This window comes from Schistocerca gregaria, chromosome X (genome assembly GCF_023897955.1).
Source record: "Schistocerca gregaria isolate iqSchGreg1 chromosome X, iqSchGreg1.2, whole genome shotgun sequence".
Lineage (NCBI taxonomy): Eukaryota > Metazoa > Arthropoda > Insecta > Orthoptera > Acrididae > Schistocerca > Schistocerca gregaria.
The window spans coordinates 807358067-807367719 of record NC_064931.1 but is presented as its reverse complement, the minus strand read 5'-3'; the positions used below and the strand labels follow the sequence as shown (position 1 = coordinate 807367719).

General features: G+C 38.8%; 1 long non-coding RNA gene across 1 annotated transcript; it reads right to left on the bottom strand.

The window, feature by feature from the left end:
• Window positions 1-3084: 3084 nt before the first annotated feature.
• Window positions 3085-9425, bottom strand: LOC126299441 (uncharacterized). The gene is made up of 3 exons (XR_007552809.1): window positions 9283-9425; window positions 7037-7488; window positions 3085-3412 (listed from the first exon to the last, which is right to left on the bottom strand). It is a non-coding gene; the product is annotated as an uncharacterized LOC126299441 (long non-coding RNA).
• Window positions 9426-9653: the final 228 nt, after the last annotated feature.

Here is a 9653-nt window from a genome sequence, read left to right as displayed (position 1 = left end):
AATCTAATCTAATCTAATCTAATTAAGGATGACATGCTTACATCCACTATCACAAATGGAAAGGACTAAACCGTACACCAAGTCTGCCAGTGATCCAGGCATACATTTTCTGAGTGATTACTAAGATAGCTCAAGATTGGTCCTATCACATCACCACAGGATTTCTATAATTTACTGCTCACATAAGTTACATATGCCAGTGGTTTCATCACTGTTTGCCTCAATAAGTAATAGTGTACATCAAAAAGTACACTGCCAATGATAAATATTATGCACAGGCAAGAGATAACAACTAGGTCGAATCTGCAAAATTGTTGGATGTTCATATTTAAATTTGAAAACAAAAATAAAAAAAATTGTCTGAAGCTTCTCAAACATTTCAGTTCAGTCACTTTTGTATTTTGTGTTAACCTTCGAAGAGAGAAAAATTCACAAAGCAAACATACTTTACACATTTTCATTCAATTATTTCCAATGCAATTATATTCTGTATAACTCACATTTAAGACTCATTTCATTGTGTAAATGCATGCAGAAAAATGTGCAACTCTCAATACGATAGTCTTCTAGTTTTAGTGAAAAATAATTCTGAGTATTACCATGGCATAAGTTTGACAGATATAACAAATACTGGTCTGGAAGTGTTGAAACTTTCAATTATGAAAACAAGACACTTCTTACAAGTGTTATGTATTTTAACTACAGTACTGCAATATATATTACACATTCTCCCTTAAAAAAAATCCATTATGGTTGATATGAAATGGTGACAGGCATAATGACAAACTATAGTACAATTCAAATTACTTGTTAGTTGAAACTTCACACCTTGGTACTTAGTTTCTCCACACAGAGCTTGCAATGTGACACAATAGCTGCAACTGCCAATGCAACAGACTTTCAGTTGACGTGCTGGATCCTCTTTTTAATTGCTACCAGCTACACCATGCAAAAATGAGTCTATCCCTTGTACAAGTTCTCACAAGGATGGAGCTGACAGCCAGTTTGGCAACATACAGTGCCAAGTAATTTTAATCAGATTGCAAAACAAACAAAAAATACAGGCATTATTTTCCTTTATAAATGCCAGTTATGTGAGCCACAATTCACCTCAAATAGTCAAAGCTGTCACACCTACCCATATAGCCAATATATGTGTGTGGCCTGTACATGGATAAGAAATTTATTTTAAGGGAAGAATAACCATAATAATAGTAGTAATAATAATAATGTGGTAATACACTCCTGGAAATTGAAATAAGAACACCGTGAATTCATTGTCCCAGGAAGGGGAAACTTTATTGACACATTCCTGGGGTCAGATACATCACATGATCACACTGACAGAACCACAGGCAAATAGACACAGGCAACAGAGCATGCACAATGTCGGCACTAGTACAGTGTATATCCACCTTTCGCAGCAATGCAGGCTGTTATTCTCCCATGGAGACGATCGTAGAGATGCTGGATGTAGTCCTGTGGAACGGCTTGCCATGCCATTTCCACCTGGCGCCTCAGTTGGACCAGCGTTCGTGCTGGGCGTGCAGACCGCGTGAGACGACGCTTCATCCAGTCCCAAACATGCTCAATGGGGGACAGATCCGGAGATCTTGCTGGCCAGGGTAGTTGACTTACACCTTCTAGAGCACGTTGGGTGGCACGGGATACATGCGGACGTGCATTGTCCTGTTGGAACAGCAAGTTCCCTTGCCGGTCTATGAATGGTAGAACGATGGGTTCGATGACGGTTTGGATGTACCGTGCACTATTCAGTGTCCCCTCGACGATCACCAGAGGTGTATGGCCAGTGTAGGAGATCGCTCCCCACATCATGATGCCGGGTGTTGGCCCTGTGAGCCTCGGTCGTATGCAGTCCTGATTCTGGCGCTCACCTGCACGGCGCCAAACACGCATACGACCATCATTGGCACCAAGGCAGAAGCGACTCTCATCGCTGAAGACGACACGTCTCCATTCGTCCCTCCATTCACGCCTGTCGCGACGCCACTGGAGGCGGGCTGCACGATGTTGGGGCGTGAGCGGAAGACGGCCTAACGGTGTGCGGGACCGTAGCCCAGCTTCATGGAGACGGTTGCGAATGGTCCTCGCCGATACCCCAGGAGCAACAGTGTCCCTAATTTGCTGGGAAGTGGCGGTGCGGTCCCCTACGGCACTGCGTAGGATCCTACGGTCTTGGCGTGCATTCGTGCGTCGCTGCGGTTCGGTCCCAGGTCGACGGGCACGTGCACCTTCCGCCGACCACTGGCGACAACATCGAAGTACTGTGGAGACCTCACGCCCCACGTGTTGAGCAATTCGGCGGTACGTCCACCCGGCCTCCCGCATGCCCACTATACGCCCTCGCTCAAAGTCCGTCAACTGCACATACGGTTCACGTCCGCGCTGTCGCGGCATGCTACCAGTGTTAAAGACTGCGTTGGAGCTCCGTATGCCACGGCAAACTGGCTGACACTGACGGCGGCGGTGCACAAATGCTGCGCAGCTAGCGCCATTTGACGGCCAACACCACGGTTCCTAGTGTGTCCGCTGTGCCGTGCGTGTAATCATTGCTTGTACAGCCCTCTCGCAGTGTCCGGAGCAAGTATGGTGGGTCTGACACACCGGTGTCAATGTGTTCTTTTTTCCATTTCCAGGAGTGTATGTATAAAAATTGCAATTTCCTTTTCTGTAGGTAATATGTCATAATTGTGTGTGATCAGTGCTTACCTTTTCTAAAATCCACACTGTAATTAACTGTATGTAGTGTATGTTAGAAATACATAAAAATAGGTAAGATACTCTTGCAAAGACTGAATGACGCAAACTGAAAAAAAAAAAAACTACTGATACAACTCAAACTTTAAGTGAGGATGGAGTGTGCTGTGATGAATGGATGTAGTGAAACACATGGACCAGTCACAGTTCCTCATGTTAATTAAAATTTTCTTCACTTTCCTATTTATATAAAATTTCAGGCAAGCAGCAAAGGAAAATACAATAGGAAGCTGAAAAAGTTTATATTCTAAAGAGGAGTTTTTATTTAGAAACTTGTTTTGTATGAAGTTTAAGAGAATTACATCGTTTCTTCTGCTAATAACCTAAATATTTTTACTATTACACAAATTCAGTACATGGGCATCATGTAGCCACTTCTTTAACCTGTCAACTGACCAATGCCTTGTTATAATTAAATATCATACAAACATTCTCTGGAACACGTAAATAACTAGCTAAATGCAGTACACATTGTTTAATTTGTCCTTATGTTATTTTCCACTGTTATGTAGAATTCACTGGTGGTGATGACTGAAGATTTCAGTCTGTTAACACCTGTGTCGCTCAGAAGGAACTGACTCCTACTTGCTTCAGAGTTTTCATTAACATTTAAACAACAGCAACCTGAAACAAACTATTGCCAGCGTTTTTGAAATAGTGGGTCATGCAAAACATAATTATGTTTCTGAGTACACTGATAAATGATTTGACAGTTACATAATACACAAATTCATATGTATTTCCACCTACAGAAACTCCAGAAGTAGTTGCTTTAATATATGAGATGCAGGAAGTTAGTTCGTCAGTAAATTATGAGAAAGCAGCCTACCATACAATTACCTTTGGTATTAAGAATAAAAGTTATATAATGGAAATTATCCCCTCCTACCCCTTTCAAGTTGACTAACATCAAATCCTGCGGCAATAAAATTAAACAAACAAACAAAAAATCTCAATGAATATATATGGTTCAGTTCCAGTGGGCAGGGTGTAACATGATCACAAAACTACATCCATATTCTGTAAATCACTGTGAAGTGCATAGTGGAAAGTACTTTGCATTGTACTAGCTATTAGGATTTCTTACCATTCCACTTAAGTACGGAGTGCAGAAGAACAGATTGCTTAAACATCCCTACATTTGCTGTAACTTGTCTCATGTTGTTATTGAGGCAGGAGTCATTTGTAGGAGGTTGTAGTATATTCCTTGATTAGTCACTGCCGACCGCAGTGGCCGAGCGGTTCTACGCAACTGCTATGGTCGCAGATTTGAATCCTGCCCCGGGCATGGATGTGTGTGATGTCCTTAGGTTAGTTAGGTCTAAGTAGTTCTAAGTTCTAGGGGACTGATGACCTAAGATGTTAAGTCCCATAGTGCTCAGAGCCATATGAACCATTTGATTAATCACTTAAAAGCTGGCTCTTGAGACTTTGTAAGTAGCTTTCATAGAATAGTTTGTGCCTATTGCAGTTCAGTTTTTTCAGCATCTCCGTGATGCTCTCCAATGGGTCAAACAAACATGGGACCATTTGTGGTGGATTTCTTTGCATACATTTAATATCTCCCGTTAGGCCTATCTAGTATGTGTCCCACATATTTGAGCAATATTTGAGAATCGTCTATACCAGTGTTATGTGATTGTGTTTATTTGTGTTAAAAGATAAAGAGCTGCACCATTTACCGCCACTCTTAGTTGCATGAGAAACTTGACAGCTTTCCAAAATGCATCTACAAATAGGTTGGGCCAACCACATAAAGCAAAACATGTTTGGAAACTGAAAAAAGATCTCAGGAGGATTATGTTGCTTATTAGATGGTGCTCTTCCTACACCATTTTTAATTTTAATTTGATTTTCCAATATTATGCTCCACTTTGTGGAAGCACAGTTGTGTTTGGAGGTTGCAGTATCCATTTGCATTGGTGACTGATCTTTTAAATTTATTTTTTATGGTTTGTCTGCTTCTGGGACTTAAAAACAGTGTTCTGAAGCCTGTGAGGTATGTGGTTTCTTTTCCCATCCAAATTTTGAGATCCTATTCCAACTGAGTCTTAGGTGAGAACATGGTTGTGATCAAATTTCATTAATGACAGAAATGAATTTCTTTGAAGGGCATTTATCAGGAGGTAAGGGAGAGAAAAATGACTGGGTGGTGTCTTTCAGAATATATGTAACTCCATTCCATGTTGTACTATGTACCGAAGCTGTAAATCAGTATTATTTGTGTATGAATGCGTAGTGTGTGTAGTAATCATAATAGTTCTGATGAAAATGAGCTGAAGGTAATTCAGACATTTGTGAAAATGGCATTACAAAAATAATGGCTACAATTCTGAAGTGTTTCAAGTAAACCCCACTATTATATGCAAGGAAAATTGTTGACTATATTATTGCTCCACCTCTTACAATAAACTAGTTCACATAAACCATTGCCATATGTTGTTAGAAGATTAAAAACTATTTAATCAATTTTATTATTGCTTTTATGTCCAACCAGCTGAGTTTATTGTATTCCACTAGCTGCAGTCAGTTTCGAAGCACAAAAGGCTTCATCCTAAGGCACATAGCAGAGTAATAGATGTATTACACATCCACAAGTGTACTGACAATATAAGAAAGTAACTTTAGGCCACCATAACTCCAACCCAGTTTCTATATTCAACAGTGTGTAATACAAATTGTTTGTGGCAGGAATTCAAAAATGTCCCGCAAGAGCCTGCTCAAAGAACTGGGCATACTAACTACTGTTTAATTGAATTTCTTCCACATAATTTACCTCTCTTCTAAAGCAAAAGTTCAGTTCACAGAATCAATACTAAAAATGAGAAAACCTTCATAAAGACTTAAAGGCACTCACTTTGGTTCAGAATTATGTTAATTATGTGGGAGCATACATTTTCAATGACTCGCTGGCAACCATGAACATTTTTGATGCTAATGACATATGATTTTAAGTGGAGCTTAAAAAATTTGTTGGTGGTGAACTCCTCCCAGTCCTCTACTTATGTTGACATGGCATCCACTGTAGTACAATTACTTAGGGTATTTCAACCTTCTAAGCTGTGTACATTTTCTGCCTGCATGTAGTGTAATCAAAAGGTCAAATATGACATCGTGGCATAAAGTGTTTACACATCATGTACCTGAGGTAGGATATGGGAACCAGTCTGGTATTTACATATGTGGATGTGGGAAACTGCCTAAATACATCCCTTAATGATCCGTAGTGGCCAGATCTGTAATCATAATCACGAGCTACCTGCGTAAAAAACAAAAGTAATCAATTTGTGTCTTTAGCTGAGAAAGTCACTACATTCAGATGTGTTCATTGAGTACTGTATACTATCAACTGTTTGGCTACAAGCAATGGAAACAAACTGCCAGTAACAGTACGCAGTACAAGGGCCGCCAACACTGCAAGTACTCTTCAACCAAAGAATCCAATGAATTCAAGTCAGGGGATCTGGGAGGCTAAGCTTTCAAAGAACTTCAAATATACACTTGTTATGACAACACTTTTTCCAAATACTTAGGCACTCAGAATTATGATAAATCAAAACAGGGGCAGTTTATCACTCTTTAATTTACACGTCACTTGACACTTGAGGTGTTTCGAAAGAAAGCTGGCCATACACATTAACAATTTTGTGAAATTGGCATGAAAGCACCTGTGCACAGATCGTACCAAAGAAGCAGAAACATCTGGGTAAAGTTAACTGTTAACGGCAATTTCAAATTTGTAACCTCTTTGTGTCTATCTCCTCATGAGATGAACAGATGAAGTTGCTGAAAAAAATATGGAAAAGGGGGCAAGGGGAGTAGTATGAATATGATGAGCACTACACACTACTGGCGGTGGTTTCCAAAAGTTAATAATCCACTATTTCAGCTAGCCAAGGTTCACATTATATATTTTGTTGCCTTTAAGATAATTATAAATCTTCCGCCACACATATAGTTGTATTTGGTCATAGTTTTAATCTGTGCATTGAAAGCTTGCATTTTTCATTGTGACGAGCAGCAAATTATCACATCCACCCCAGCCTTGCCTTTGGGCTACACTACAAATCAGTATGTCACCAAAGCCTACTTTTCAATGGAGGGGAGGAGGGGTCCAATATCACAATCTATTCACTGTAATTGAGTTTCAAATGGTTATATCTAGGCGTATAGCAATTACTGCAGAGGAAAATAAAACTTCCATAAATATATAGTTAGTATTAGTTACTTTTTAGCATTTTTAAGTAGCGAGCTATACCTGTTTTTGATGATCTTCTTGTGAAGCATCAGAAGTCTAAAGTTGTTGGTTGAATTTTCCCAGAAGGTTATAATATACCCAACAACCAATTCAAAGTATCTGTGAGACACATTTTTGCTTCTGTGGGACACGTCAGATAAACCACACATTGCAAAGTTTGACTATTTAAATTGTTTGCTATGACATCTACTTGTGCCTTCCAATTAAAAATATTTGTCTAGACTTGGCCCCAAAAACGTAGCATGGCTTACTTCTGTCATTTCCTGGCCATTCTGAGTTATTTTATTTTCAACTGTTTCTGGTATTTTAGCTCTAAACTGCATCACATGGGTCTTTGTTACATTCATTTTCAGTCCACTTTGATAAAACCAGGATTCAAGGTTTTTTGATGTTTTGAATACTATCTGGGATACTTTCTAGGACATTATATTCCATTAGGACTGAGGTGGCATCTGCAAACAAGAAAGATTGCACATCATTATTTAATGGCAAGTTATATACAACAGAAACAGGTATCGACTCACTATTGAACCTTGGAGATAAAAAGTCTTCAAGCCTCAGAAGTAATTGCTTCCATTTGTGGTTACTCTATGTGTTCAATCTACCAAATATGACATCAACCACTGCAACTCACAGGCCCTGATACTATATCTTTGTATTTTGAAAACAAGTTATGTGTGATACATTAAAACAAAAGCTTTTGACAGGTCACAGAAAATTCATGTGACCATTTTACTTTATCTAATGAGGAGCTTATTTTTATCAGTTAATTTGTCAATGTCATGTATAAAGCTTTTCCCTTTCTGGAAACCTACGTGATTTGTCAAGTATTACTGTTTTTATCAGAAACTTCTCCATTTGTTTGGTCACAACCTTTCCAATGACTTACAGAACACTGTGCAACAGACAAGTTTTCCTACATATTCTGGTAACAGCTTTTTGAAGATTGTCTTCATCTTATCATATTTCAAGACGTTTAGAAAACATTCCTCTTCTAGAGATTGGTTAATTGTTGTAGTCAATGGGTAGGAAATAACATTACACACAGCATTTACAACAGTGATGGGCATTCCATCGGACCTGCCTGACAGCAGAAATGTCGAAATATTTGAATAACATCATGGAAAAAGTTAACTTTCATCAAGAAGGTTCCATTACACTGCAAAAAAAAATAACAAATTCAGCTTCTACTCCTGCAATTTCTCAGATCTTGTGCGAATGTCTATAATATAACCTAGACCGACGTTGCTCACTGTTGTAGTAAATATATGAAAAGAACATTTAAAAAACGCATTGACCTGTAACATTTAAAGGCAGCAACTATTCTAAAATGGACACGTTCTTCTTCATCGGGACTTACGTTCACTTCGGCCATGGTCCCTGTCACATTAACAACATAAACAATTTCAGTAAACTAAGTCGCTTTTCAACTAAACAGAAACATGTCAGTTTTTCAGTAATTATTAGTTATTAGTATGATCCAAGAAAACTTCTGTTCATGTTCGGCGGTACAAACCCAACGAGTAGCTACACCATCTCCACTAACAACTAAAACTAATTCTAACGACGTTTTCAACTACTGCTTCATGTTTACAAACACCACACAATGACGCCCCTGCAGAAACTATAATTCAGATTGAAAGCAGTAAAAGAGTATAGTCGAAAACTCAAAGTTCATAAGAATGCACGTTGTTGGCGTAATCTTCAGGAGTCCTAGGGCTGGTTTGGTACAGCTCTCCATTTTATCCTGTCGCGTGCAACCCTCTTCGTCTCCGAAGAACTACTGCAACCGACATCCTTTCGAACCGTCATACTGTATTAATATAGTGATGTCGCTCTACAATTTTTATATTAAACACTTCCCTCCAGTACTAAATTGGAGATCCCTTGATGTGGCCTGTCAGCAGATCCCCTCTTTTAGTCAACTTATGTCACAAATTTCATTTCTCTCCATTTCTGTTCAGTATCTTCTCATTAGTTAAATGGTTTGCTGGTCTAATCTTCAGCATTCTTCTGTAGCATCACATTTCGAAAGTTTGATCATTGTTTGAAAATCGCTTTCCTCATAAACCAATCAGAAAGAACACTAAACTGCCATGTACAAACCGATGGTTTACTATAACGATAAAAGTATCTTGTGAAAGGAAAAGATCTATTGGCAAGGTCAAGTAGGACCCTGCAGTAGTTACACACTATAAAAACTACGCTCAATTCTAAGTAAGGCTATTAAAAATCAAAGAACATACACATAATGTCAGAAATCAGTAACTTTGACACCAAACAAAACGGTGTATGGAATGTAGTGAAATGAGAGACAGGACAACCAACCACAGAACAAGATAATCTCATTAGGTGGTCATGTCGTAACTGTGTTAGTGATGAACGTGAAGATTTTCTCAACACAATAAATTCAAAAGACGAAGTTATCAAGTTACTGAATACTGACTTTGAGACCCCCAGAAAATAAATTGCCACCTTGAAGAAAGAAAACGCGAAGCTATTAAATGAAAAACGACGATGGATCCGTGGAAACAGTGAACCAGTGGAGAAAATTGGCCAAAAACAAGTCAAACTCAAAGTGTTAAAAGTGATATGCAAACCGAAAAAGTTATGATAA